The sequence below is a fragment of the Anolis carolinensis genome, chromosome 1 (genome assembly GCF_035594765.1).
Source record: "Anolis carolinensis isolate JA03-04 chromosome 1, rAnoCar3.1.pri, whole genome shotgun sequence".
Taxonomy (NCBI): Eukaryota; Metazoa; Chordata; class Lepidosauria; order Squamata; family Dactyloidae; genus Anolis; species Anolis carolinensis.
Window position 1 is genome coordinate 281,261,697 of NC_085841.1, and position 27,562 is coordinate 281,289,258.

Sequence of the window (27,562 nt, forward strand, 5' to 3'; positions counted from 1 at the left end):
GCGTGCACACAGCAGAGATCGCCCAATTCTCCCTTCCTGGACGCGGCTGCAGGTCGCCAGGGCGATCTGCGGCCGCGTCCAGGAACTAAGGGAGAATTGGGCGATCTCTGCTGTGGCGCTATGGGCTGCTGTCGACGCCTCGACAGTGCCCCTAGCGGCCAGCACCCTAGGCCGCCGCTTCAGCAGCCTCATATGTCCAACCGGCCCTGACCATTAAGGGTCCTAACCTTAGGTTGAAGGTATGTCAACCAGTTCTGGATGGCGTTATCTCTGAGTTCACAGCTTGGGAGTTCTCCTGAATCTGTGGCTCCAGGTGTCAGTCCAGATAAGAGTAATGGCCAGGAATGCTTATGATCAGCTTCAGCTGATATGCCAGTTGTACCCCTTACTAGAATTTGAAGACCTAAAGATGGTAGTGCACAAGCTTGGACTTTGCATTATGCTGTGAGTTGGGATATCTATGTTCAGATCTTCCAATTATTTCAAAATATGGCAGCCAGATTGCTTTCAGGTACATCTAAAAGTCAGCATATAGCACCCATACCACAATTACACCACTTGTGGCCAATTAGTTTCTGGGCAAAGTATAAAGTGTTAGTTATTACCGTTAAAGCCCTAGGTGGTTTGGATCCAGTTCACCTAGAGGATTGCCTTCTCCCATATGATCCACCCTCTGCACTTAGGTCCTCTGGGGGACGTTTACTTCTACTAGCCAGAACTTGATTGACAACTGTCACCCAGAGGACCTTTTCATCGGCTGCCTCAAGACTGTGGTATGACCTAGCAGAAAAGATTCGACAGCTAAGTGAGTTTTCTGCATTTAAAACAAACATAAAGACCTATCTCTTCCGGCAGACCTACCCAGTCAATTTTAACCTGTGAATCTGCACTTAAATTTTATCAGTACAAGTTATTTTAATGTGTTTAATCAGTACTACTCCCATATCAGGGCGGAGGCTAAAAGGGGGCCTAGACAGAGAAGAATATTCCATTTTATGGGGGGGGGGGGAGTTGAAGAAGTAAAACCATTTACTTCTTCATTATTCCCCCCAACCATGTTGGCATCGTGGAAACAACCCTCATTTCTGACATGGGAGGGGGGAATAACCAGTAAAAATGGGGGAAATAGTTTTCCTCCTTCAACTCCTCCGACCCTAAAATGGACTATACTTCTCTGTCTAGGCCCCTTTTTGGAGTCCATCCGGATAATGGAACATTACTGTTTAATCTTATGCCCATGCCTTTTTACATAGGCTTTTAAATGGTCTTATGTTTTATCTTTGTTGTTTAACTATGTTGTACAATGCCTCAAGAAGAGGCAGGCAACAAATCATCATCATCATCACAATCACCATCATTGTTATTATTCACAGGTCTCCTCTTGATGTGATGATCAATGCAGATTTGAGAAGCTGAAGGACACAGTGGCAGGTCCATCAGAACAATGATTTTAATAATCCATTCCAGCATTTTTAAAAAGTTCTACCCCCAACAAAAACCTCTTCCTCTTGTCCCGCTCTCATCTCTATCCACTTCTCACTCTGCCTGTAAGCTTTAATCACACAACACAGTTTCAGCTCCATTGAACTTCATGATGGCCTCAAGCCTATTTCTCATATAACTCTTCATCTGAAAAACATCACCACTTGCCCAGTGCTGAAGCCTGATAACACAAGCATGAAGATACAGATTTTTCACTTATGGCATTGCAAAAGTGTTATTAATTTATGAAAAAAGCTCTGGTATTACAGCGGTAGTAGGGATAATCAAAGGTGGATCGTATGGGAGAAGGCAATCTTTACATGCCTACACTACAGCAAAGATAGAAAAGCAATGAAATTCATTTCTTATTCCTTCCACTCCCTACTATCAATCTAAACTAGAAAAAGAGAAATCCCAATCTTGACGAATGATCGAATATTTTTGCATTAAAATTATTAATGCCAGTTGAATTCAAGAGGGAAAGCCATTTACCTTTTTGTGCTTGATTATTTAATTGTTATTATACATTTTTATTGGACATGATGCAATTATTAAAGGATTTAAAGGTAACTGATTTTAAATGGCCTTGGGGTTACATATTATGTCACTATATTAGATGTATTTGGGGATTCACCCTCATTCTTTCATTGAGAACTGACAGGTGTAGCCACTTGAATTCCCTACTGTCAGAATCAAAATGAAAGGAAATAAAATAGGTCAAATAACATTTATCTTCACATATTCCCGAAGTTTCAGTTAATCCTCTCATCCTGATAAATATGTTTGTCTTTGAACCTTGTTCACAGTATATTATTCATATGTAATCATTTTTCATTTTTCCTTGGAAATTTATGGGGATTTCTAGCTCCCCCCTCCCCTACTAGAAAACTTCACATTTATTCAGGAAAACGTCTCACCAAAATGTTGGAAACATCTTTCTAGCTTTAACTGAGAAAAGTAAAGACTGTTAGACTTGAGAGTGGTACACTCACAGCCACAAAGCAATTCTGTGCCACCGTGCCTTTACTGTATTAAATCAACTGTACACCACTTCTAAGTGCTAGATCAATAGAGCATCTCAGGCCACTGTGTTTAACTGCAGACATGAAGAAATATCTGGCAAACAGTTAAAGTTGGTTCTCAAAGTCAGGTAGATTTTTCTAGACAAGCAGTTGCTAGACAGATAAAAAAATGCTCAGCCTCTAAGATGGGGAGAGTTCGTTTTTCTCCGGTTGGTGGTGAGAATGGAAATCCCCATGCTGTTTGTGCATAGCTGGAAATCATGCATTAGAGATGGATTTGCAAAACATAAAACAGATTGCCAGAAGACAGGACACAAATGAAATAAAAGAAGCACACTGACAATTTTTTTCTGTATCATTATATTACTAAACCAACTTCCATCAGGAAGTCATTCAGTTCTCCTTTGGAGAAGAAAGATAAGCACTTTCAGATTTTCTGCTTTCAGAGAAACTCCAAGTTCCCATCTATTGTCGAAAGAAAGATACTTTCAGCTGTTGTTTGCACATTTTCAAAACTTTGAAGTAACAAGTCAGACTTTTCCCTCTGAGAACTAAAATAGTCACCCTTTCATCACTTCATTAACTTCTGCTTTCTTCCAAATTGAAACTAAAGGTGGCATACAAAAAAGTAAAAATTCAGTACAAGACATCTAATTAAAAACACACCTATTCAAGATTACAACATCAGAATTTAACAGTTTAAAACCATACTTTAAAACTAAGATTAATAATAATAATAACTTTATTTCTTACTTGCCTCTCTTTGTAGCTCGAGACAAATTACAGAACAAAACACATAAACATTGTAAAAATACCACAAACACACATATTAAAATGAATTTCTATAAAATATGTATTAAGATACACAAAACAGAGATTAAAGGACAAATGTTTAAAATTCATGATTAAAAACTGGGTAGGTCTGTTAGAAGGGATAGATCTTTAGATGGGTTTTAAATTCCGACATCACATGTAGCTGTCAGAGCTCTTCCAGCAGGTCATTCCACAGTCTTGGGGCAGCCGATGAAAAGGTCCTCTGGGTGATGGTCACCAGCTGGGTTCTGGCTGGTTGGAGTAACCGCACCCCCCAGAGGACTTGTGTGTTCGGGGCAGATTGTACGGGAGAAGGTGATCCTTTAAAACATTAAAAACAGTACAGCACAATGAAAACATTTTTTTTTTTGCTAAAATCAGTTTCCAAAGGCTTGTTGGAAGAGAAGCAGATGGCATATATAAGTATGTTCCTTTTCAACTATAGTTATTAGTAAACTTTTTCAACCAAGACTCATCCCATCTGAGCTTGTGGCTATCATAGCCAGTGTCAAAAATGCCTTAAAACCTGGAGAACATCTGTTTTGTACTAAAATAATAACTAATAATCAATACTTTATTTATAGACTGCCTTTTCTCCCCAAGAGAATTCAAGGCAATTTACATACAAGGAAGGCAAACATTTTATGCCGTAGTCAAATTCACACAAACCAGAATAATAAGATCAGAAAACTTATAACTAAAGAGATAAAATTAAAATTAAGACAATAAAGACAAGTACACAAAATTAAATAAAACATAGTTACATTAATAAAACATAAGATTACACTAAAAACATGTGCCCCAGACAATTTGATGATTAAGATGTATAAAAGGTGCCTAATGTCAGTTGTGATTTTAAAAAACCATAGCAGCCATAGAAAATGAATAGATTAGCCCACATTCCAGTGGGATTAATGTGTTAGTCCTCCTCATCTCCATTCACTAAAGGTAATAAGTGGGTTTTTAGAAGTTTTTTAAAGGAGAGGATGGTAGGGGCCATTTTTATTTCTTTGGGGAGGGAGTTCCATAGATGGGGAGCGATCAAAGAGAAGGCCTCTGCGCTTGTGATGCGCTTGTGACAGGGGTGGGATAATGCAAATAGTGTATCATAGGGCCGGGTATTGGATGAAGTACAGAGAGTCAAATAATATTAGGGAACCTAGAGACTGGGCATATATAACTAGGGACAATGCGTTCTCAAATGCAAGCTCAAACATTCAGGTTTTTAACTCCCTGCGAAAGGACGACATTGTGGGGGCTTGCCTAATATCCCTTGGGAGGGAGTTCTAAAGTTGGAGACCACCACTGAAAAGGCCTTCTCCCTTGTCCCCACCAACCATGCTTGTGATGGTGGTGGGAGTGAGAGGGGGGCTTCTCTGACAGTTCTTAGAGCCTGCACGGGTTCATAGGGGGAGATGCAGTCCTGAAGATAAGCAGGACCTAAACTGTTTAAGGCTTCATAGGTCCTAACCTTCACGTTGAATTGAGACCAGAAACTTATTGAAAACCAGTGGAGCTGCTTTAATAGGGGCATTGTGTGCTCCCTATAATTAGCTCCTGGCTGCTGTACCTTTGTACCAGTTGCAATTTCTGAGCTGTCTTCAAAGGCAGCCCCATGTAGAGTGCATTGCAGTAGTCCATGTTGACAACTTCTTGATAAATATGCAAAATGTAGTTGTTCATTTTTGGCTATTGCTGATTGGTTTTGAAGCATAGAGTGATAACTTCTCCACTGTTTATTTTGAATTTTGATCCTGTTAGTATACCTTAAATCAGTGGTTCCCAACCACTAGTCCACGAAACATGGTTCATTTTAATGAATTCGTTGCTGTGTGGGCGGTGCTGGAAAGTAGGGCGTTGGGTGAGTGTGGGAGGGCAAGTGATCGACGTCACGTGTCACATACTCACACCATCCAGTGTCAGTCAGTCGAACACATTCTTTTGTTTTGCTTGGCTATTGTCAGGACCCAGGCTGCAGGGCACCAATAACCATACACAGAGGCCAGAATCTATCTAATATCTTTATTGAAGAAGTATATAAAGTTAATAAAAACAAGTGTAGAAAATAGTCCAGAGTTAGACCTTTCAGGAAAGGTCAAAATTAGTCCAAAGAAACAATGTCCAATATGAAATATTAAGGTCCAAAGTTGTAATCCAATAACCGAAACACTCACTTGCCAAGCAAGTGAGGGGAGATGACAAGGTCCTTTAGTCCATGAACTTGAGCAAGGCTAGGAAATAACTTGATACTTGGAACACAAGGCTTGATTCAAGACAACAAGGTAACGAGGAGCAGGAACAAGATCCGTGGAATTACTTGGTAAAATCCGGGAAGCAAAGCGAGGCTGAATCCTGGAAAACAAGGCAAGGTCCGCGAAGGTAAACAAGGCTGGAAACAGGAGCGAAGGCTTGAAATCAGGGACTAGGCTTGAAACAGGAACGAGGCTTGGAAACGGAGCGCGCTGTCCACACACAACTTACTCCAGTAGCTGACGAATTGACTCCGCAAGATGTCTTTGTGGGTAAAACACCTAAATAGGGTCTAGTTTTCCCACCAAAGAGCAGTTCTCTGGGGAACTAGAAACGAAAGCTAATCTCTGAGTCCAGATGCATGACTCCTTAAGGTTTCCCATGGAAAGCAGGCTTAATCAGCTGAATTCTTAGCAGCTATCCTAGCACTCCTACGAGAGGCCGCTTGAACAGCTCTCTGATGTTTACAAAACTCGTGGCGAGAAAACACAGGAGATTTAGGCTCAGGGTTTGTTTGACAGATTTCTGGAAGACAAATCTCTTGCAGGTGCAAGGTTCCCAAATCTGGCTGGGAAGGTTCCAATTCTGACTGAGACGGTGAAAAACCCAAGTTCTCCTCTTCATCTGGGACTACAGTGCCTTGAACGGGACTACATGGCCCATGACTCATCACACTATCCCCCTCCTCAAGCCCCCTCTCAAACCGGGACTCTCTCCCCGAGGCGCGGGGCCGCGGCTTGGCGGGATAGGTCTGATGGAAGCGGCGGGTTAGATCAGGAGCATGGACTGTGGAAGCGTCTTCCCAAGAGCGTTCCTCGGGGCCAAAACCCACCCAGTCAATGAGATATTGTAGGCGGCGGCGGTGAAAGCGAGAATCCAAAATGTCCTCAACCTCGAACTCCTCCTCCCCATTCATCAAAACAGGAGGGGGGGCCGGTCGGTCTGTATCAGGACGCACACCATCCGCCGGAAGGAGTAGGGAGCGGTGGAACACCGGATGAATGCGCATTGAGCGCGGAAGTTGGAGTTTGAAAGTCACGGGGTTAAGTTGCGCCACCACTGGATAGGGGCCAATGAAACGGGCATCTAACTTCCGGCAAGGGCGATGGGAGGGCAAAAAGCGAGTGGACAGAAGAACCCGGTCTCCTACCTTGATTTCGGGGCCCGGTTGGCGATGTTTGTCCGCGTGACGTTTATAGTCCTCCTTGGCTTGGTTTAATTGCTGGAGCAAGAGTTGCTGCACCGCTGCGAGTTCCTGCAGCCAGTCCTCTGCTGCGGGAACTTCTGAGGTTTCAATGACAGGGGGAAAGAAACGTGGATGGAAGCCATAGTTTGCAAAGAACGGCGTTTCTTTAGTAGAAGCCTGGACCCCATTGTTGTAGGCAAACTCTGACAGCGATAACAGGGAAGCCCAATTGTCTTGCTGGTAGTTCACATAACAGCGAAGGTATTGTTCCAAAGTGGCATTGGTGCGCTCAGTTTGCCCATCTGTTTGGGGATGATGAGCCGAAGATAAACGAGAGTCTATGCCCAATAGTTTTTGTAGTGCCTTCCAGAAACGAGAGGTGAATTGGGACCCCCGGTCTGTGACCAAACTCTTGGGCAATCGATGCAATCTGAAAACATGTTGGAGGAATAGATCTGCAGTTTCTTTGGCCGTGGGAAGGCCATCACAGGGAATGAAATGGGCTAACTTGGTGAAAAGGTCCACCACCACTAGGATCGTGGTGAATCCACAGGAAGGCGGTAGATCAGTGATAAAATCCGCAGAGATTATTTCCCATGGGCGGGATGGTGTAGGGAGGGGATGCAGGAGCCCTGAGGGCTTTTCTCTTCTTGTCTTGGAGCGCTGGCATACTGGGCAGGTGTTGACATATTTTTCCACATCCTTGCGGATCTTGGGCCACCAGAAATCTCTTAGGATCAAATGCATGGTTTTAAATAGCCCGAAATGCCCTGCTGGCTTGCAGTCATGACACAGACGAAGTGTTTTTTCCCTGCCCGGTCCTGGGGGGATGTAAACATGATTTCTATAGCAAAGTAGCCCATCCTTAAGCGAAAAGGGAAAACGTAGTCCTTGGCGAAGTTGGTCCTGTGCCCAGGCGTCTGCTTGCTGACTAGCCCTGATTTCCTGAGCACAAAGGGGTCCTGGAGTAGGGGAAGTTGATTCCATGGAAGTGGATTTGGTGTTTCCCACTGTGAGCGTGGCAAAGTTTTCGGGTTGTAGCAGCTGGGACTCAAAGGACTCCTTGCGCCCTGCAGCGTATTCCGGTTTTCGTGACAGAGCATCTGCTTGCTTGGTCTGGGCTGGGGTTACATAATGAATTTGAAAGTTAAAACGTTCAAAGAATAAAGCCCAGCGTTGTTGCCTTTGATTTAGCTTGCGGGCAGTTCTTAGATGCTCTAGATTTCGATGATCAGTATGGACTTCAATGGGAAATTTGGCTCCTTCTAGCCAATGTCTCCAAGTTTCAAAGGCTGCCTTTATGGCCAATAGTTCCTTTTCCCAAATGGTGTAATTTCTCTCTGGCGCGGTCAATTGACGGGAATAAAAGGCACAAGGATGAAGATGGTCTCCCACTGGTTGTAGGAGTACAGCCCCAATTGCCACATCGGAGGCATCCGCCTGCACAACGAAAGGGGTTTCAGGATCTGGATGCTGAAGGATTGGCTGGGACGTGAATAATTTCTTTAGTTGCTGGAACCCTTTCTCTGCTTGATCTGTCCAGCGGAAAGGCTGTTTCCCACGGATGCAGCTGGTGATTGGGTCAGACCAGCGGGCAAAATCTGGAATGAACTTGCGGTAATAGTTCGCGAACCCCAAGAATCGTTGCACCTCTTTCTTGTTGGTTGGCGCCCGCCATTCCAATACTGCTGAAACCTTAGCCGGGTCCATGGAGAGCCCTAGTGGTGAGACGCGGTATCCCAGGAAATCTACCTCTTGTAGATCAAAAGCACATTTTTCCAGCTTGGCATAAAGTCCATGATCCCGCAATCGTTGTAACACCATTCTGACGTGGTTCTCATGCTCTGATTGTGATCTAGAAAACACCAAAAAATCGTCCAGGTAGATGATCAAGAACCGATCTAGATAATCCTGAAAGATGTCATTGACAAAATGCTGGAACGTTGCGGGAGCTCCACATAATCCATAATTCATAACTCGGGACTCGAATAATCCGAATTTAGTCTGGAAGGCGGTCTTCCACTCGTCCCCTTCTCTGATGCGAACTAGATTATAAGCCCCCCGAAGATCCAGCTTGGTGTAGACCTTGGCTCCTCGAAGTCGGTCTAGTAGGTCCGAGATCAAGGGCAGGGGATAGCTGTTCCGCTTAGTGATATTGTTCAATGCTCTATAGTCCACCACCAAGCGTAAGTCCCCTGATTTCTTTTTCACAAACATCACTGGGGAAGCGGCTGGGGATTGAGAGGGTCTGATGAATCCCTTGCGAAGGTTTGACTCTATGAACTCCCTGAGAGCTTCTTGCTCCGGTTCAGTCAGGGAGTAGAGATGTCCTCGCGGGATCGGGGCCCCCTCCACCAAGTCAATGGCACAGTCATAAGGTCTATGTGGGGGTAATCTCTCAGCTTCTTTTTCATTGAATACATCCCAATATTCTGAGTACTTCTTGGGCAAGGTGATAATGGGTTCAGTGTCTGTGGTATGGCAGACCTTGGCTACAAGGCAATGGTTTTGGCAATATTTTGAAGCAAACTGCAGTTCTCTGTTGGACCAGGAGATGCTTGGGTCGTGAAGTGTCAGCCATGGAATTCCCAAAATCACAGGGAAATGGGGAACCTCGGTAACAAAGAAGGAAATCTCTTCCATATGTTCCCTTATCCACATTCTGGTGGGTTCCGACCACTGGCTTACGGGACCCGTCTTGAGGGGGCGGCCATCGATGGCTTGCACCACACGGGCATTCTTGAAGTCATGGTATTGTAATCCCAGAGAGTCGGCATACTCTCTATCAATGAAATTGTTTGTAGCTCCTGAGTCTATCATGGCATGGACCATGACTGGCCCCTTTTTTGCTGACCACAAGGTGACCACTAGAAGAAATAGGACCCCGGTTGGCGGCTCTTGAGTGGGTTTTTTGACCGGGTTGGCGAGCCTCTCTACGCCCGGTCGCTGGCTTCCCCCGCCGGCTGTGCGCCAGCCGCCTCAGACGTCTTCGTCTCCGTGGAGGACGCCGCCGCCAGACGGGCGGGGGGCTTCCCTTTGGCTGGGCACTCTCTGGCGAAGTGGCCCCCGTTTCCGCAGTACCAACAGAGATTTAGGCGTTGGCGGCGGGCCTTCTCGGCGGCATCTAACCTGGGACGCACATTGCCCAACTGCATCGGCACCTCCTCGCTCCCCCTGGGGTATGGGGCTGGTGGTGGGGATCTCCATACTGGACGCGGCTGGACGCTGGTGGGAGCGGGAGGTTTCACCCCAGCTCTACCGCTCTGGCCTCGGACCCATTGTTTTCTGTTGGCAAGCATGACTTCAGCTCGTAAACATTGATCAATGAGTGCTTCAAGAGAGTGGGGGGGATCCACTTTGGAGATTTCTTCCAACATCTCGATGTTGAGACCCTCCCGAAATTGTCCTCTGAGGGCTATATCATTCCATCCGGTGCTGTGGGCCAGCACTCGGAACTCGGCTATGTACTGGGACAAGGGTCTGTCCCCCTGAGAGAGGCGCCGGAGTTTATGGCCGGCTGCCTCCAAATTGTCTTCGATCCCCCAAGTCGCCTTAATGTGATCCAAGAAATGTTGCGCTGATCTTAGGTGTGGGGAACCTTGGTCGAACAGCGCCGTCGCCCAGTTGGCCGCTGGCCCGTCTAAAAGGCTATAGATCCACGCCACTTTGATGTCTTCTTGGGGAAACTCGGCATTGCGGGCCTCTAGATAAGCTTGGCATTGGCGACGGAAAACATGAACCTTAGAAGCTTCTCCAGAAAACTTGGTTGGCAATGCCAAGGCTGGGAGACGGATTCCGCGTTCCTTCAATCCCTTTATTTCTCCCTCCTGCGCATTGAGCTTATCACGGATGTGGTCCACTTCCTCCTTGTCGATGGTGTAGCTAAGTGGCTGGCCACCCGGCACGGTTCCGGTAGACATTCTGGCCTAGGTTAATTGGTGCTTAGGGTGGCGGAGTCAAACTGTCAGGACCCAGGCTGCAGGGCACCAATAACCATACACAGAGGCCAGAATCTATGTAATATCTTTATTGAAGAAGTATATAAAGTTAATAAAAACAAGTGTAGAAAATAGTCCAGAGTTAGACCTTTCAGGAAAGGTCAAAATTAGTCCAAAGAAACAATGTCCAATATGAAATATTAAGGTCCAAAGTTGTAATCCAATAACCGAAACACTCACTTGCCAAGCAAGTGAGGGGAGATGACAAGGTCCTTTAGTCCATGAACTTGAGCAAGGCTAGGAAATAACTTGATACTTGGAACACAAGGCTTGATTCAAGACAACAAGGTAACGAGGAGCAGGAACAAGATCCGTGGAATTACTTGGTAAAATCCGGGAAGCAAAGCGAGGCTGAATCCTGGAAAACAAGGCAAGGTCCGCGAAGGTAAACAAGGCTGGAAACAGGAGCGAAGGCTTGAAATCAGGGACTAGGCTTGAAACAGGAACGAGGCTTGGAAACGGAGCGCGCTGTCCACACACAACTTACTCCAGTAGCTGACGAATTGACTCCGCAAGATGTCTTTGTGGGTAAAACACCTAAATAGGGTCTAGTTTTCCCACCAAAGAGCAGTTCTCTGGGGAACTAGAAACGAAAGCTAATCTCTGAGTCCAGATGCATGACTCCTTAAGGTTTCCCATGGAAAGCAGGCTTAATCAGCTGAATTCTTAGCAGCTATCCTAGCACTCCTACGAGAGGCCGCTTGAACAGCTCTCTGATGTTTACAAAACTCGTGGCGAGAAAACACAGGAGATTTAGGCTCAGGGTTTGTTTGACAGATTTCTGGAAGACAAATCTCTTGCAGGTGCAAGGTTCCCAAATCTGGCTGGGAAGGTTCCAATTCTGACTGAGACGGTGAAAAACCCAAGTTCTCCTCTTCATCTGGGACTACAGTGCCTTGAACGGGACTACATGGCCCATGACTCATCACAGCTATGTCAGTGATTCTGTTTTGCTATTTTGTGATTCGACGGGTCACTGAGGGATAGAAATGGGCCTTGGATTAAGTGACACGTGTCAGTATGCCCTTACCATTTTTCATTGTATGATGGAACTAGAGAATTAAACACTGGTGCATAGTAGTTTTATGCTTTATGGTGAGCAGCTGTCACATTTCTCCAGCCTCTGTGTTTTCCACAGCATTCTGCATGTCAATGTTTGAAGTAAAGCAGATTTTATTTTCTTATCAAAGAAGCACCTTTGTTTTAGTTTGGGGGTTTTGCTTTAAAATATAAGTTTGAGACAGCTAAATGTTGTAATCATCTTTTTTACTCTTCTTCATCACCTCTTGTATAATTTAATAGAAGGAAAACATGTCTACATTTTAAAATTATACGTTTTCATTAGAAGTCTAGAAATAATAGGCAGATTAACTGATTGTCTATTAATAATCTAAAACACTGACAATTAACTGAATAACGACTGGGTGACAGCCCTAATTATAATTTGTAAGCCTAGAGCCAACCACAGTTCCCTAATTAAAACATACGTATCTTCCTTTGTCTTTCATACTATATTAAATCAGACCATTTCATGCTAGTTAAGAATATTTAATTTAGTGTTCAACACTCTTGCTATCCTTATACTTTTGAATCTATCCTCATTTTCTTTAATCTGTCAGATTTCTCCCAAATCTCTTCTCAATACATTCTCTAAAATTAATGCTTAGTTAGATATATCAACCCCAAATCAACTGCAGCCAGAATCAATAGTTTCATTAGGTTTGAATTTGTCCATTTTCCCTCTGACAACACAGCCTAATTCCCATTTTTTTCAGTCTATTGGCCAGCGTATCCCATCCCAGTACGCTCCATCCCATAACTTTCAGAGAATCTCAGCCAGCCAATTTATATAGCGGTCACCTAGGACTCTATGCTGCCAGGCATTCCTACATTCTCACTCCCAGGTAAACCAGACCAGTTTAATCTAGATAGAAAACTGCTAGGTCTCTCCCCCACCCCAGTGTTCTCCTTTTTCCTCTCTTCCACACTTTTTTTTTCATTATCTGTCAGACCCTAGGCAGCAGAGCACCAAGAACCATACACGGAGGCCAATAACTATCTAATATCTTTATTAAAGAAGTATTAAAGGGGCCGCGGCTTGGAAGGGTAAGTCTGGTGGAAGCGCCGGACTAAGTCAGGGGCATGGACTGTGGAAGTGTCTTCCCAAGAGCGTTCTTCCGGTCCATAACCCACCCAATCAATCAGATACTGGAGGCGGCGGCGATGAACACGAGAATCCAAAATGTCCTGAACCTCAAATTCCTCTTCCCCGTCCACCAAAGTGGGGGCGGGGGGTGGCCGGTTCACATCGGGGTGCACACCATCCGCCGGAAGGAGGAGGGAACGGTGGAACACCGGATGAATGCGCATGGAACGCGGAAGTTGAAGTTTGAAAGTCACGGGGTTAAGTTGCGTCACCACTGGGTAGGGGCCAATGAAGCGGGCATCTAATTTCCGGCAGGGACGGTGGGAGGGCAAAAAGCGAGTGGACAACCAAACCCGATCTCCTACCTTGATCTCGGGGCCGGGCTGGCGATGGCTGTCAGCGTGACGTTTGTAGTCCTCTTTGGCTTGATCTAGTTGCTGGAGCAAGAGTTCTTGCACCGCTGTGAGTTCCTGTAGCCAATTCTCTGCTGCAGGGACGTCTGAGGTTTCCACGACGGGAGGAAAGAAGCGGGGATGAAAACCGTAGTTTGCAAAAAAACGGGGCTTCTTTAGTTGAATTCTGGACACCATTGTTGTATGCAAACTCTGAAAGAGGTAATAAGGATGCCCAATTGTCCTGTTGGTAATTTACGTAACAGCGAAGATATTGTTCCAAAGTGGCATTGGTGCGCTTAGTCTGCCCATCCGTTTGGGGGTGGTGAGCTGAGGACAAATGAGAGTCAATGCCCAATAGTTTTTGAAGGGCCTTCCAAAAACAGGAGGTAAATTGAGAACCTCGGTCCGTGACCAAATTCTTGGGCAGGCCATGTAGACGGAATACATGCTGAAGGAATAGGTCTGCGGTCTCTTTGGCTGTAGGAAGTCCTTCGCAAGGAATGAAATGTGCCATCTTGGTGAAAAGGTCCACCACCACTAGGATCGTGGTAAATCCAAGGGACGGTGGTAGGTCTGTGATAAAATCCGCTGAAATTATCTCCCACGGCCGAGAGGGTGTAGGAAGGGGATGCAAGAGCCCTGTTGGCTTCTCCCTTCGTGTCTTGGAGCGCTGGTATGCAGGGCAGGTGGTGACATAGTTTTCTACATCCTTGCGAATCCTGGGCCACCAGAAATCCCGTAAAATCAAATGCATGGTTTTAAGCAGTCCAAAATGCCCGGCAGGTTTGCTGTCATGGTACAATTTGAGAGCCTTTTCTCTTCCGGGCCCTGGAGGAATGTAAACATGGTTCCTGTAGCATAATAACCCATTCTTAAGAGAGAATGGGAAACGTAGTCCTTGGCGAATCTGTTCTTGGGCCCAGGCGTCTGTCTATTGGCTGTTCCTGATTTCCTGGGTGGAAAGAGAGTTCGTGGGTGTGGATTTTGGGTTAGGCGAAGCTGGTTCAACTGAGGTGGATTTAATATTTCCCATCGTGAGCGTGGCAAAGTTCTCGGGTTGCAATAGTTGGGTTTCTAGGACATCCTTACGCCCTGCTGCATATTCTGGCTTCCGTGAAAGGGCATCAGCTTGTTTGGTCTGAGCAGGAGTCACATAATGGATCTGGAAGTCAAAACGTTCGAAAAACAAAGCCCAGCGTTGCTGCCTTTGGTTTAGCTTCTGCGCAGTCCTTAGGTGCTCCAAATTTCGGTGGTCGGTGTGAACCTTGATAGGGAATTTAGCCCCTTCCAGCCAATGTCTCCAATTCTCGAAGGCTGTCTTGATAGCTAGGAGCTCCTTTTCCCAGATGGTGTAATTCCTCTCCGGAGCTGTTAGCTGGCGTGAGTAGTAAGCACAAGGGTAGAGATGTTCTCCCACTGGTTGCATTAGCACGGCCCTCACCGCCACATCAGAGGCATCCGCCTGGACAATAAAAGGGGTGTTTGGATCAGGGTGTTGAAGAATTGGCTGGGTCGTGAATAGCCGTTTTAGTTGCTGGAATCCTTTCTCAGCTTGTTCTGTCCAGCGGAACGGTTGTTTCCCTCGGATGCAGCTGGTAATTGGATCAGTCCAGCAGGCAAAATCTGGAATGAACTTGCGGTAGTAGTTTGCGAATCCTAAGAAGCGCTGCACTTCCTTCTTGTTAGTTGGCGCCCGCCATTCCAACACGGCTGAAACCTTTGCCGGATCCATGGATAGCCCTAGTGGCGAGACGCGGTACCCCAGGAAGTCTACTTCTTGCAAATCGAAGGCACATTTCTCTTACTTGGCATATAGTCCATGGTCCCGCAAACGCTGGAGCACCATTCTGACGTGCTGGTCATGCTCTGTTTGTGATTTTGAGAACACCAAAAAATCGTCCAAGTACAAAACAAGGAACCGGTCTAGATAATCGTGGAAGATATCATTGACAAAATGCTGAATGTTGCGGGGGCGTTGGACAAACTGTAGGACTCGAATAATCTATATTTAGTCTGAAAGGCGGTTTTCTATTAGTCCCCTTCTCTCATACGGACCAAATTATAAGCTCCACGGAGATCCAGTTTGGTGAAAACTTTCGCCCCCCGGAGTCGGTCCAGCAGGTCTGAGATCAATGGCAAGGGGTAACGATTTCGTTTCGTGATATTATTCAGAGCCCGATAATCCACACAAAGGCGTAGGTCCCCCGACTTCTTCTTTACAAACAGCACCGGAGAAGCGGCTGGGGATTGAGAGGGTCTGATGAACCCCTTGTGGAGGTTCGTCTCCAAAAACTCCCTGAGAGCTTCTTGCTCTGGTTCGGTCAGGGAGTAGAGGTGTCCTCGCGGAATTGGGGCCCCCTCAATCAGATCAATGGTGCAGTCATAGGGTCTGTGCGGGGGTAGTTTTTCAGCTTCCTTCTCATTGAAAACATCCCAGAAGTCTGAATACTTCTTAGGCAAAGTGATGATGGGCTCTGAGTCCGTGGCATGGCAGACCTTGGCCACTAGGCAGTGGTTCTGGCAGTATTTTGAAGCGAACTGGAGTTCTCTACTGGTCCAGGAGATGCTTGGGTCATGAAGTGTCAGCCAAGGGATTCCCAAAATCACGGGGAAATGGGGAACCTCAGTGACGAAGAAAGAGATTTCTTCCATATGCTCTCTTACCCACATTCGAGTGGGCTCGGTCCATTGGCTTACTGGCCCCGTCTTCAGGGGTCGCCCATCGATGGCTTGCACCACCCGGGCGTTTTTAAAGTCATGATATTGTAATCCCAAAGAGTTAGCATAGTCTCTATCAATGAAGTTGTTGGTTGCTCCCGAATCTATCATGGCATGGATCATGACGGGCCCCTTTTTGACTGACCACAGTGTGACCACTAGAAGGAACAGGACTCCCGTTTGCGGCTCTTGAATGGAAACTTTGACCGCGTTGGCGAGCCCTTCTACACCCGGTCATTGCCTTCCCCCGCTGGCTTAATTGCAGCCGCCTCGGAAGCCTCCGCGTTCGCGGAGGACGCCGCCGCCAAACGGGTGGAGGGCTTCCTTTTTGCTGGGCACTCCTTGGCGAAATGGCCCCCATTTCCACAGTACCAGCATAGATTCAGGCACTGCCGGCGGGCCTTCTCTGCAACGTCCAGTCTGGGACGCACGTTGCCCAACTGCATCGGCTCGTCCTTGTTCCCTATGGGAGTTGAAGCCGGCTGCGGGGGTCTCCACACTGGGCGGGGCTGAACATTGGCAGTGGAAGGGGGTTTTACCCCGGCTCTTCCGCCCTGGCCCCATACCCATTGTCTCTTGTTGGCGAGCAAAACTTCTGCCCGCAAGCAATGGGCGATAAGTCTCTCAAGAGTCTCTGGGGGTTCTACCTTGGAGACCTCCTCCTGCATTTCATGGTTAAGGCCCTCACGAAACTGTCCTTTGAGGGCTACATCATTCCAGCCGGTGTTTTGAGCCAACACCCGGAACTCGGCTATATACTGAGCCAGTGGTCTATCCCCTTGAAAAAGACGTCGAAGCTTGTGACCCGCTGCTTCTTGGTCGTCTTCGATTCCCCAAGTATTCCGGAGGTGGGCCAAGAATTGCTGTGCAGTGTTTAGGTACACAGATCCTGCGTCGTACAGCGCCGTCGCCCAAGTCGCTGCAGGTCCGTCTAAGAGGCTGTAAATCCACGCCACCTTGACATCTTCTTGTGGGAACTCAGTGTGACGGGCTTCTAGGTACGCCATACACTGGCGGCGGAATACATGAACTTTGGAGGCTTCCCCGGAGAACTTGGTTGGCAACGCCAAAGCAGGGAGACGGGCTCCTCGATCCTTCAAGCCCCGGATCTCTCCTTCTTGTTCTCGGAGCTGATCCCGGATCCGGTTAAATTCGTCCTGGGAGATGGTGTAACTGGCCGGAGGTGTCCCGGCAGGTGTGCCCGCTCCGGCTCCTGGTGTGACAGACATATTGGCCTTAGGTTGCTTGGTGCTTTGGTGGCGGAGACAAACTGTCAGACCCTAGGCAGCGGAGCACCAAGAACCATACACGGAGGCCAATATCTAATATCTTTATTAAAGAAGTATATAAGAATAATAAAAACAAGTAGAAAATATAGTCCAGAAGCAGACCTTTCAAATGAGGCCAAATATAGTCCAGAAATAGTTTGTCCAATAAATGATATTAGAGTTCAAAGATAAAATCCAATACCGAAACACACACTATTGCCAGGCAATAGTGTGGGGAAATGTCCAGAGTCTTTCAAGGTGCAAGGTAATTCCACAAGGAGGCTGGAAACAAGGCTTGAATCTAGGAATCAGGATCCGTAGCTAGGAACGAGGCAAGGCAATCCAAAACTTGATTCTAAGAACAAAATCCGTGGCTAGGAGCAAGCAAGGCAATTCTTGGAGGCTTGGATAGACGAGGCAAGGAAACTGGATTTGCGGACTCAGCAAAGTCCACACTAGGCTGGAAACATGAATTCACTCCTGGAGCTGCTCTGTTGTCTCCGCAACAAACCAACCGTGCCAGGCACCTTTAACGGGGTCTCGTTTTCCCGCCAAACAGGTGTTCAGAGTCCTCTTTCCCTAGAGAACAGGGAACGAAACCTAACTTTGCAGATGTGAGACTCCCTGGATTTTCCCAGGGGAAACATGGCTAATCAGTGTCTTGTTTGGCAGCAATTCTCAAACTCCTGCGAACCCGCTCTTTAACTCCCCTGTCTGCAGTAAAGGAATGTCTCCTAGCAAAGGGAGGTGAGAGCTGTTCAAGGTCGGTTTTAATTGGCTCTTGGGCAAGAACATCAACATCAGGCATCTTGGAGGAGTCCGGCTGTTGTTGATCCGGAGAAAACCCCATGTTTTCATCCTCATCTGCCACAGTGACACTAGGAACGGGACTACAAGGCCCATGAGGCATCACATTATCTTTGGTATTTTTCTTCTTCAAGCCTCAGTACTTTGTCATCAACATTAGTGATGAAGCCTGGTTGATGTATCGAGTTGTCAACATTATTATAAAACAGTACATTTTATTTTAAAATTCTTTGATGTGCTCCATTTACCAGTGTATGTTTGTGATAAGATCTGTAGTATCTCTTCATTTCCTGAACCCACCTTGAACATCTGGCATTTCCTGTTTCATATGTGGTAAACATCTTTTTGTTAGAAGTTTGAGCATCACTTTACTTTCATGGGAAATTAATGCCACTGTCCTGTTAACAATACAATTCCTGGTATCTTCATACTTGAGAATTAGAATGTATATTGACCATTTCCAATCTGTGGACCTTTTTTTTTGTTTTCTTGCACACGTGAAAGAAAGATGCTTCTTTATCCTGACAACGTTAACATAAAGCACTTATTGGCATTTTAAACTACCTACTTGGCTTTAAGTACCATCTATAGATAATCTTATACATATATTCTTTTAAATTACTTGTCAAAATAAATGTTATAACGTTAGTTTACATTTCCCCCCAAGCATTCATTTGTACATTATGCCCAAAATGTGGGGGCCACCTTATCACATATTCTTTACAGATTCATCTTCTGTCTCCAATTTCAAAGACATTTGTACACCTTTTTAATTACATGATTCCTATCTTTACATGATTATAAGTAAAAATAATTTTCTCCATCCTTTTAAACAAGATTGGTCTTACCTTGCTTAAATCTCTCTTTAAGTTCTAAATAATCAAGGCAGCTGAGATCTCTACCCTCTTTAAAAAGTTTCTGTCTTGACATTAGCTCCCAGTTACCTTGTTCTAGATAAGGTGAGGAGCTGCAATGGATGTTTGCATGTGCAGGGGCAAAGTCTACTCCCCATGGCAAAGACAGATCAGACAGACACATTTAACAAGAAAGAATTACGCTACAGCTTTTTTTGCTTAGAGCTATAGATATAGTTGACCCACACATGAGTCTGGATCTAGTCATTGTCCAACCCATTGTAGAATGATGAGCTTGCAGTTCCATGCTGATTCTGGATACATTAGAATGGCATGTGAGGGTCCAGCTGGATGGATTCCTGATGTGGCCTTGCAGTCACCATGGAGTGTAGGATAAGCATACGCTCCCAGCTGAGCAAGGCCATATCTATACCATACTTCAAAGTTGACCTCCATACATTTCCAATGCCTGGAAGTCACTGGTCATCCAATCCTGTACCCATGACCGATGCTAACCATCCCACAAAGTTGTGATAAATGGAAAACACATGCATAAAAGAGCACAACATATAGGTAAAGAAAAAGACAAAGCCTGGAGAGAATTGACTGGAAGTTCTGCCTACTCCCAAATACGCATGTGGGTGAAACGTCAGGAAAGAATAACAGCCTGGAAAACACACAACAACCAAGCATGTGATTGCTCTGGGAAGAACCAGAAAGGCTCGCTGTGGCTCTGCTTCTGCCCCACAACCTTTGCCACTCAGTAAACCAGGCATCACACCTACTTTCCATTTTTCGTTTCCTCTGTACTCAACAGAGGGTCCTTCTCTAGGTTTGTATACCATGTCATTGTTTTAAATGATAGTGACGAACATATCATCCAGATTTTTGTCTTTGGGATATTATTTCTTATCATTTGTTTCTGAAACAATGCTTTTGTTGACTCTGCTTGAACCATGCTGGCATTTTATGCCACAGTATATTACTCATCTTTGAAGTGATTGCCTTTTGCTATATGTAACAACTACATAAATTCAGTCATGTCCTCGTGCATTGAATGATTGCATGATTGCAATGGATTAAGACATTTACACTTCCCACTGCCACCTTTTGTGACACTAGAAATCTGCTCCAGTGCGCCACCAGATTCTGGGCAGTTTTTACACTTTTTAAATTTTGTTTTTCTGTAAGGAAAAATGTTCAGCCTCCAAAATATTGGCAATACCTCTCAGTTTTTTATTATCTGTGAATTGATAATTGCATTAGATCACATTTTACAAAGAGCTGATGAAGCCATGTCTATGTTTATGTGTACAGCCAATGACATCCCATATTGATCTGTTTAGAAAGTACAGAGAAATCAGAAGTGCCTCCTCCACTTGAACAGATTCATCCTGTCTAAGTAAACACATAATTACCAGTTGTGTTTCCAGCTCCCTTTTTACAAATATATATATTCTTCTTCTTTCATCCATTTCAGCTGCTATAGCAAGATGTCTGATTCCCATTTCCTCTTCCTTTATTTATTTAATATTCCATCATCCTCCCAATACTCAAGTTGGCTTGCAATGAGACTAAACACAAGATACAACTAGAAACATAACATTACAGCACAAGTAAACAAATTATACTATTCAAACACTATTGACTGAAAAGCCACTTGAAATACATCAATAAAAAGTACGGGAGCTGTCAGTTAAAAAGCCACTTCCTTACATGCTAAAATGTGGCAAACATGGTTTTCAGTTTTTATCACAGATAAATCATCTGCATAATTGTATGGCAGTCTTTATATACATATAAATTAAGTTCCTTGTATTTAATGGATTTTCTCCCCAGATAGGCATGTATCAGATAGCAACTTTACTTTTCTCAATCCATAATCGCTTAAATAAAATAAAAAATTCATTTAGAATAACGTCTGTTTTTGCTCAAAAATAAAGGATGCTGAAATTATTATCTGTGCAAATATGTATGTAATATAATGTATCTTTTGTCTTGTTAAATAGTACTACATTTTATTTGTGTGCCAAAATGCTTAAATAAATTTAAATACAAGCTATTAAACTGAAGTGATATTAATATTCTTTTGTTTGCTGTTGTTGGTTATAGCCGTCATTAAAACATTTTTGTATTAAGTGGATTGATTTAATTTATTCATCTGAATATCTTTTTTTCTAGTGAAGGCTCTTCTATCTTGAAAACAAACCATGAATGAGTATTCAGTCTTAAGGCCTAATTTGAGGTTAGCCAGCAGGAGCCAGGAATATTTGTTTTTGCCTGCTAATGATATTACAATGCTTGCATAAGGCCATAATTTCATGTATCTATTGGGAAATATTTGTCTGCATAGAATTTATTCACCAGCATTAGTGAAAAGTCCTTTGAAGTCAGAGGGCACTGATTGTACCTGACTTCCAGAAGGAAAAAAAGCTTTTTAGTCAAAGAAGCAATTCAATGTTAGGTATCGATTGGGTAACATCACAGCTGCTTCTAATAAGTGGGATGGAAGGGACGTTTCTATGGGTCTGGAATTACTTTTCGATTGCTGGGGCCACAGTGCTGGTACTCTTATTTTGCTGTGCCACCTTTTCTGATCAATACTGAATCACCCAGCAGATAGTAATTAGGTTTTAGAGAGCCATTCAACAAAGATCTGTGTTGACTGCGATAGACAGAGCTAAGAAAAAGGTCACACAAAATCGGCAGCCAACTAAAAGGTGATGGGTAAAGAAAAGACCCCTTGCCTGAGAAGTACTTAGCTCTTTTTTAATTACTGTAATTTTCAACAAAAGTCAGAGAGTGAGATGATGAAGTGAAGCACTTTCCTCCCTGCTGTTCCTGATGAGGCTTGATAGGCCTCGAAATTACGCATTGACTCTCCGTTTGATTTCTCCCAGTGTTTAGTGCTAATAACCTGTAGGGCCTCTTTTTTCCCCATTCTTTGTACCTCTCAGTCCTAGTGTCACTGCAGTAATTACACTGTGTGAAATCTGTACCGCAATCACAGCTGCCAACTTGCAGCTTCATAGCCTGGGTCAGGAGGAGGACCGGCTAAATAAAAAGAGAGAAAGAGAGAGGGAGGAAGAGCTAATAGCAAAGGAAGGAATTTTAGTGTTGTTATTGTTGTTGTTATTCCCAGGGTGCTAAAAGTAACTTTAACAGAACCGTCATCACCAATATGCATACAAACACAGGAGTTCTTGAAAACCTTTGAAGGCTAAATGTTTATTGTCATCTTTCTTGTTGTTGTTGTTGATCTTATGCAACTTAAATTAAAATGCAATCCACGTGTTTTTTTCCAGTTAATGGCATTAGATATTTGAATATGTTTTTGCTTTATGGTCACTGAAAAATCTCTTACTGTTAATTAACCATACCTATCTGAACAGACATCAAGACATAAGGCAATACCATTAACAAATGGTTATTTCCAATTTCCTCTTCTTCTGCTGCCTCATTCATGCCCTGCTCTAAACCCAGATTTTCTCAGTTTGACAGACAACTATTCTCTAACACCCCCACCACTTCATGATGTCTACAAGTATTTATTTACCAGTCCTCGGAAAATAATAATGTGGTTTTGGAGGATGGGAATAGGATCTCTTGCAGTTATTTATCTTATAACAGGAAGGAGGCTTTTCTTTACTTTTGCCAGATTTGTCAACATTTTAATGGTGAAAGTCATAGATTCCCAGGATCTAGTTCCCGGTCGAAGAATATCTTAGTGTAACTGAAACTATTATACACAGACCTTGTCAGAAACAGGTGTATCCTTTTGTATGTAGCAGAATACAGAGTAATAAGAAAAGATCAAAATGTTGATCTGTGTTAAATACAGTTTCCCTCCATAGCCACAGATTCTGCATCTGTGGTTTCAACCATCCATGACTTGAAAATATGCCCCATTCCCCCCACCCCCCAAATCCAAAAAGCAAACCTTGATTTTTGTTTTCAAATATTTTTTTCCACTTCTAGAAAGTTTTATGGGATGTAATCTGCACTTTAAATTGTGCCCCAAAAGTGGATGGCTCATAGGGCTATTATAACTAAAGAGATGGGCATTCACAAAAACATGTATAATATATCAACACATGTCTTGAAATGGCAGTTTTAGACACATATATCTAATAGAGTGCTATTCATGGCTGATGCTTACTACTAGCAAGTCTTTATCTTGCCTATGAAAAGAATTTGGTTTTCATTTTAGAAAAGAAATCATTTCGATTTTTGTGAGTGTTGAAAAGTGTGTCCTGTTTTTGGTTGTTTCGGGTACTTGTAAACATGTTAGAGTTGTTCTCATTTTGTTCTTATTTACCTTTACAGTCTTATTTACCCACACTGGAGTTTATTCTGTGATGGCCTACATGATGTTATTAACAATGTTACTATGACAGTGAATATGATATCAGAGGCAAATCAGAGAACAAATCTCGAGGATCTCCTTAGTCATCTGCATATTCTCCAAAATTTCACAGATGAATATGGAGACAGGGGTAGCTAAGCAATATCAGAGTGAAGGTTAAAAAAGCAAGAGTTATTAATAAGGAGGAGCACACAAAATAGGAGAGTCTGCAGTAGTTTACTTTGGTCTGACCCTAACTGGGAAAGGCAAGATGCTTCATCTTATTCTCCCACCCACAGAGTTAATTTTTAATTTAGTTTGCTGAAACTGAAGGAAGCTGAAGAAAAAAAAGGGAAAGTGGGAGGAGGTGAGAGGAACTGGAGCTACTGAAAAAATGGGACAGTAGAGGATTAATTGGGACTTTCCCTGCCAACCTAGGACAGTTGGTGCGTATGTACATTTGATTGAGGCGGAGGACTGCAAGGGCAAACAAATAGGAAACTGGGCCAGATGGAGGCGGCAACCAGAGATGAAGCTAGAATGCCTTTAACTGGTATGTTAAAAGAAAGCATTTCCAAATGTTCAGCTTTCCCCCCAAATGTTCAGTGCTTTGTACTATAGATTCATAGAAGTGGAAAAGACAGCATAGGCCATCTAGTCCAACCCCTTGCCATGCAGGAAAAGCACATTCAAAGTACCCCTGACAGATGGCCATCCAGCCTCTGTTTAAAAACCTCCAAAGAAGGAGCTTCCACCACACCCGAGGCAGAGAGTTGCACTGCTGAACAGTGCCGAATGCCCTCCCTTAGAGGCCCACCGGGCACCAACCTCTATGTTTCTCCAGAAAGACCCCAACCCCTAATGTTCAGGTGGAATCTCCTTTCCTGTAATTTGAACCCATTGCTTCGAGTCCTAGTCTCCCGGGCAGAAGAAAACAAGCCTGTTCCCTCCTCCTTATGACATCATTTCACGTATTTATTCATGGCTATCATGTCTCCTCTCAACCTTCTCTTCTGCAGGCTAAACATCCCAAGCTCTTTAAGCTGCTCCTCATAGGTCATGGTCTCTAGACCTTTGATTGTTTTAGTCGCCCTCCTCTGGACACATTTCAGCTTGTCAATATCTCTTTTAAATTGTGGTGCCCAGAATTGGATACAGTATTCCAGGTGCGGTCAGAGCAAAGAAGACTAGAGGAGTAGCATGACTTCCCTTGATACCAGATCCTTTCCCTTCTGTGTTAACTATTAAAAGATACAAGAGTCTTCCCTAAGTTTTATTTGGTTCCTCAAAGAAAAGGGCAATACGATGTATGTGTGTGTACACTCTAATTATTGTATTTTTTTTCAGAGGCAACAAGGAAGAGCCACTTCTTTTTCCCATACAGTAAATAAGTAAAAGGCAGTGAGGAAAAACTAGAAACAAAAAGATTCTCTGCCACTCTCTAAATACAGTGACATTCATTCGGAGGGAAGCAGGGACAGCTTTTTGAAAGCAGATTTCTTCAGCTCAACAATAACACACAATGAGTTATTGACTTGTTTTATATATGGGTCTCTTTTCAGTAACTAACTTTGACTCCCCACAGTCTGAACAAATGATTGATTTAGTTGTTTGAAAGAGTGAGAGAGCTTTTCTACTATACTTGGTAGTTTAGCTTTTACTCCATTTGTTCCCCTGCTGAAAAGAGCCTTATTAAAATGCACTTTCCAAAAAATACCTGCAGCTGGCCTTTATCACCATGTTTTGTATATATAAATAAGTAATTTGTCCCACTCTTTTGTTTAGCAACAGACTCTTGGGGAATTCTATCAATACTTACGGAGACTGATTATCACAGTATTTATGCTGAAGTATATTGATCTGCATTTGAAACATACTTCAGAAGAACACATTTTTTATAGGAGCTGTGTGCTATTTGAATACCAATATAGATATCCCAAATAATTTACATGTTAAAAACAGTGCTGTCTAGCTTTATATCTTGTGGGTTTCAGTAAGAAATACTTAATAATAGAAACTGGCTGTATGCTGCATACAGGCAATATACATATACTGAATTCTGGTACATGTCTTTTCTTCAAAGTGTTTAGACCTTGTTACCTGGGGTACCTGGGGCAAATTCAGATGTCCTCCTTTGAGTTCTGGTGAAAAGGTATTCAATTCAAATGGCAAGTACAGATATAATCTTGTCACTTGTTTATACAGGGTTTGGATTGTTAGACTTCCCTTTATTTCACACAGGGAAAAAACCAGCATACCATCCTCACTTCCATATTTATTAATGTTTTAGAATATTTTTATAGATTTTGAAAAAAATGTTTTTTTCTAGTTAACCCCACCCCCCACCTTGGGTTCTTTCCCCCTGATCCCTGCTTTCACATTCCAGGTCTTTTTCTTAACCATGGAAGAGTTCTGTACAAGTTTTGTTCCTGGGTTATAAATGTTGGTTCCTCATTGGTTCTATCATAAAACCTGGTAAAAGTGGATTACTGGGCAAAAGCTTTGCTGTGGCAAGAGGGACATCTCCATCCACCCATTTATCAAAGTTTGTGACACAAAAAGTTTTTGCCATGTAATCAATTTTCCCCATGTTTTTTTTTACAATAGAAGCAATTAGGAACCGACATTTATAACTTCAGAACAAACCAACATGAAAAATACAGTATTTTCTGGGTGCAGGGACATAAAGAGATTCGAAGATCTGAATCTTCTGGCCAGAATCGGTATGTTCCTGCACTTTTTTATCCCGCACTTTTTCGGCTTTGTAGTGATACCTCCCACGTTTTCAGCTGATGTCGTCTGGCAACCCTCCATTTTGATCTGGGAGTTCCTGGGATAAAGTTGCTGTGTGGATGGACCCTCAGTGAGCTGTAGTTGTATGGAATAATTGAAGAAATATCATTGTATAAGCAATTATGCATGAGCACTACACTGGATACAACTCATGTTGTAATATACACATAATGGTTACAGATGAAATCCAGAAAGAAGCCTACCAAAATGGCTAGCACTAACAAAATTTTTATCATGTATATTAATGTATAAGTTGTCCTTACATTGAGGAAAAGTTATGGGGCCTCAATTAAGGATTTTGATTTTACCTGTGGATAAGTTGGGAGTCATTCTGCAGAGATGGGAAAGCACCAGTGCTGCCTCAGGAGGCCAACCACCCCAGCTACCACTGGCGTATCCCTGCCCAGGCATTTAAAAGGGCCAGAAGCAGTGCCATGATGGAGAGAGTAGAGAAGTCTGGTTCTTCTTTTAGATTGTCCTGGTGTGGACTAAGCACTTGCCTTTCACCACTCGGTTCCTTTTTAAAAAAATAAAGAGTTAAAGTACAGTAGGTAAAGGATTTACATTTACCAGTAGATAAGTTGACCCAGTTTTTTGGGGTTGATTTTTTGACTAAAATTTCTAGATCTATATATATAAAAGAGTGATGGCATCAGGGCAGCGGACAAAACAACAAAACTACAGGCCCCCCAACCTCGAAATTTGACAACACAACCCATCATTCACGGCTCTAGGTTGATACAACAAAAAGAAAAGAAAAATAAAGTCCTAATTACAGGGAGAGGAATAATAGTTTTTATCCAATTGCTGCCAGTTTTAAGGTTAAGCTCCTCCCACTTGGTCTCCTAGCAACCCACTCAGCCCAGGGGACAGGCACAGTTAGGTCTCACTTAGGCCTCTTCCACAGATTATCAAATTTTTACTGGATTATTTGGCAGTGTAGACTCAAGGCCCTTCCACACAGCTATATAACCCATTTAGAATCTTATATTATCTGCTTTGAACTGGATTATCTTGACTCTATACTGCCATATAATCCACTTCAGTGTGCATACTAAACATAAAGACAACCATACAACAGACATTCAATATCACCACTACCTCAACAATTTCTCACCAACACCACCAGACAACACCACAGCAACGCGTGGCCGGGCACAGCTAGTTTATATATAAGTATATAGGTGAGTTTACAGTGCTAAGAATTATTTAAAAATGTTGACTGATATGCTGCACATAGTTCAGTTGGTTAAATCTAATCAGTTTAAATGGCATTGAAGCATTTTATTTGAGCTCAAAAATGTGTGTCTTTTCCAAACAATATTTAACACAGAGAGTTGTTTTTAAAATGTCATACTGTTAATACCCAGTCATTTTAGTCATATGTACTTAAGACAAAAATGAGTTATCTAGCTGCAGTCCCTGATGTAATTAATGTGTAACCCCATTTCTTGTTCAACAGTGTGTTAATTCTCAGTCCCCAGT

At 43.6% G+C, this 27,562-nt stretch overlaps 1 protein-coding gene across 1 annotated transcript in view; it reads left to right on the top strand.

Annotated features, from left to right (window-relative positions):
• Positions 1-27,562, top strand: part of dcdc1 (doublecortin domain containing 1) — a 366,393-nt gene that overhangs the window by 114,449 nt on the left and 224,382 nt on the right. The gene's annotated exons all lie outside the window — the stretch shown is intronic.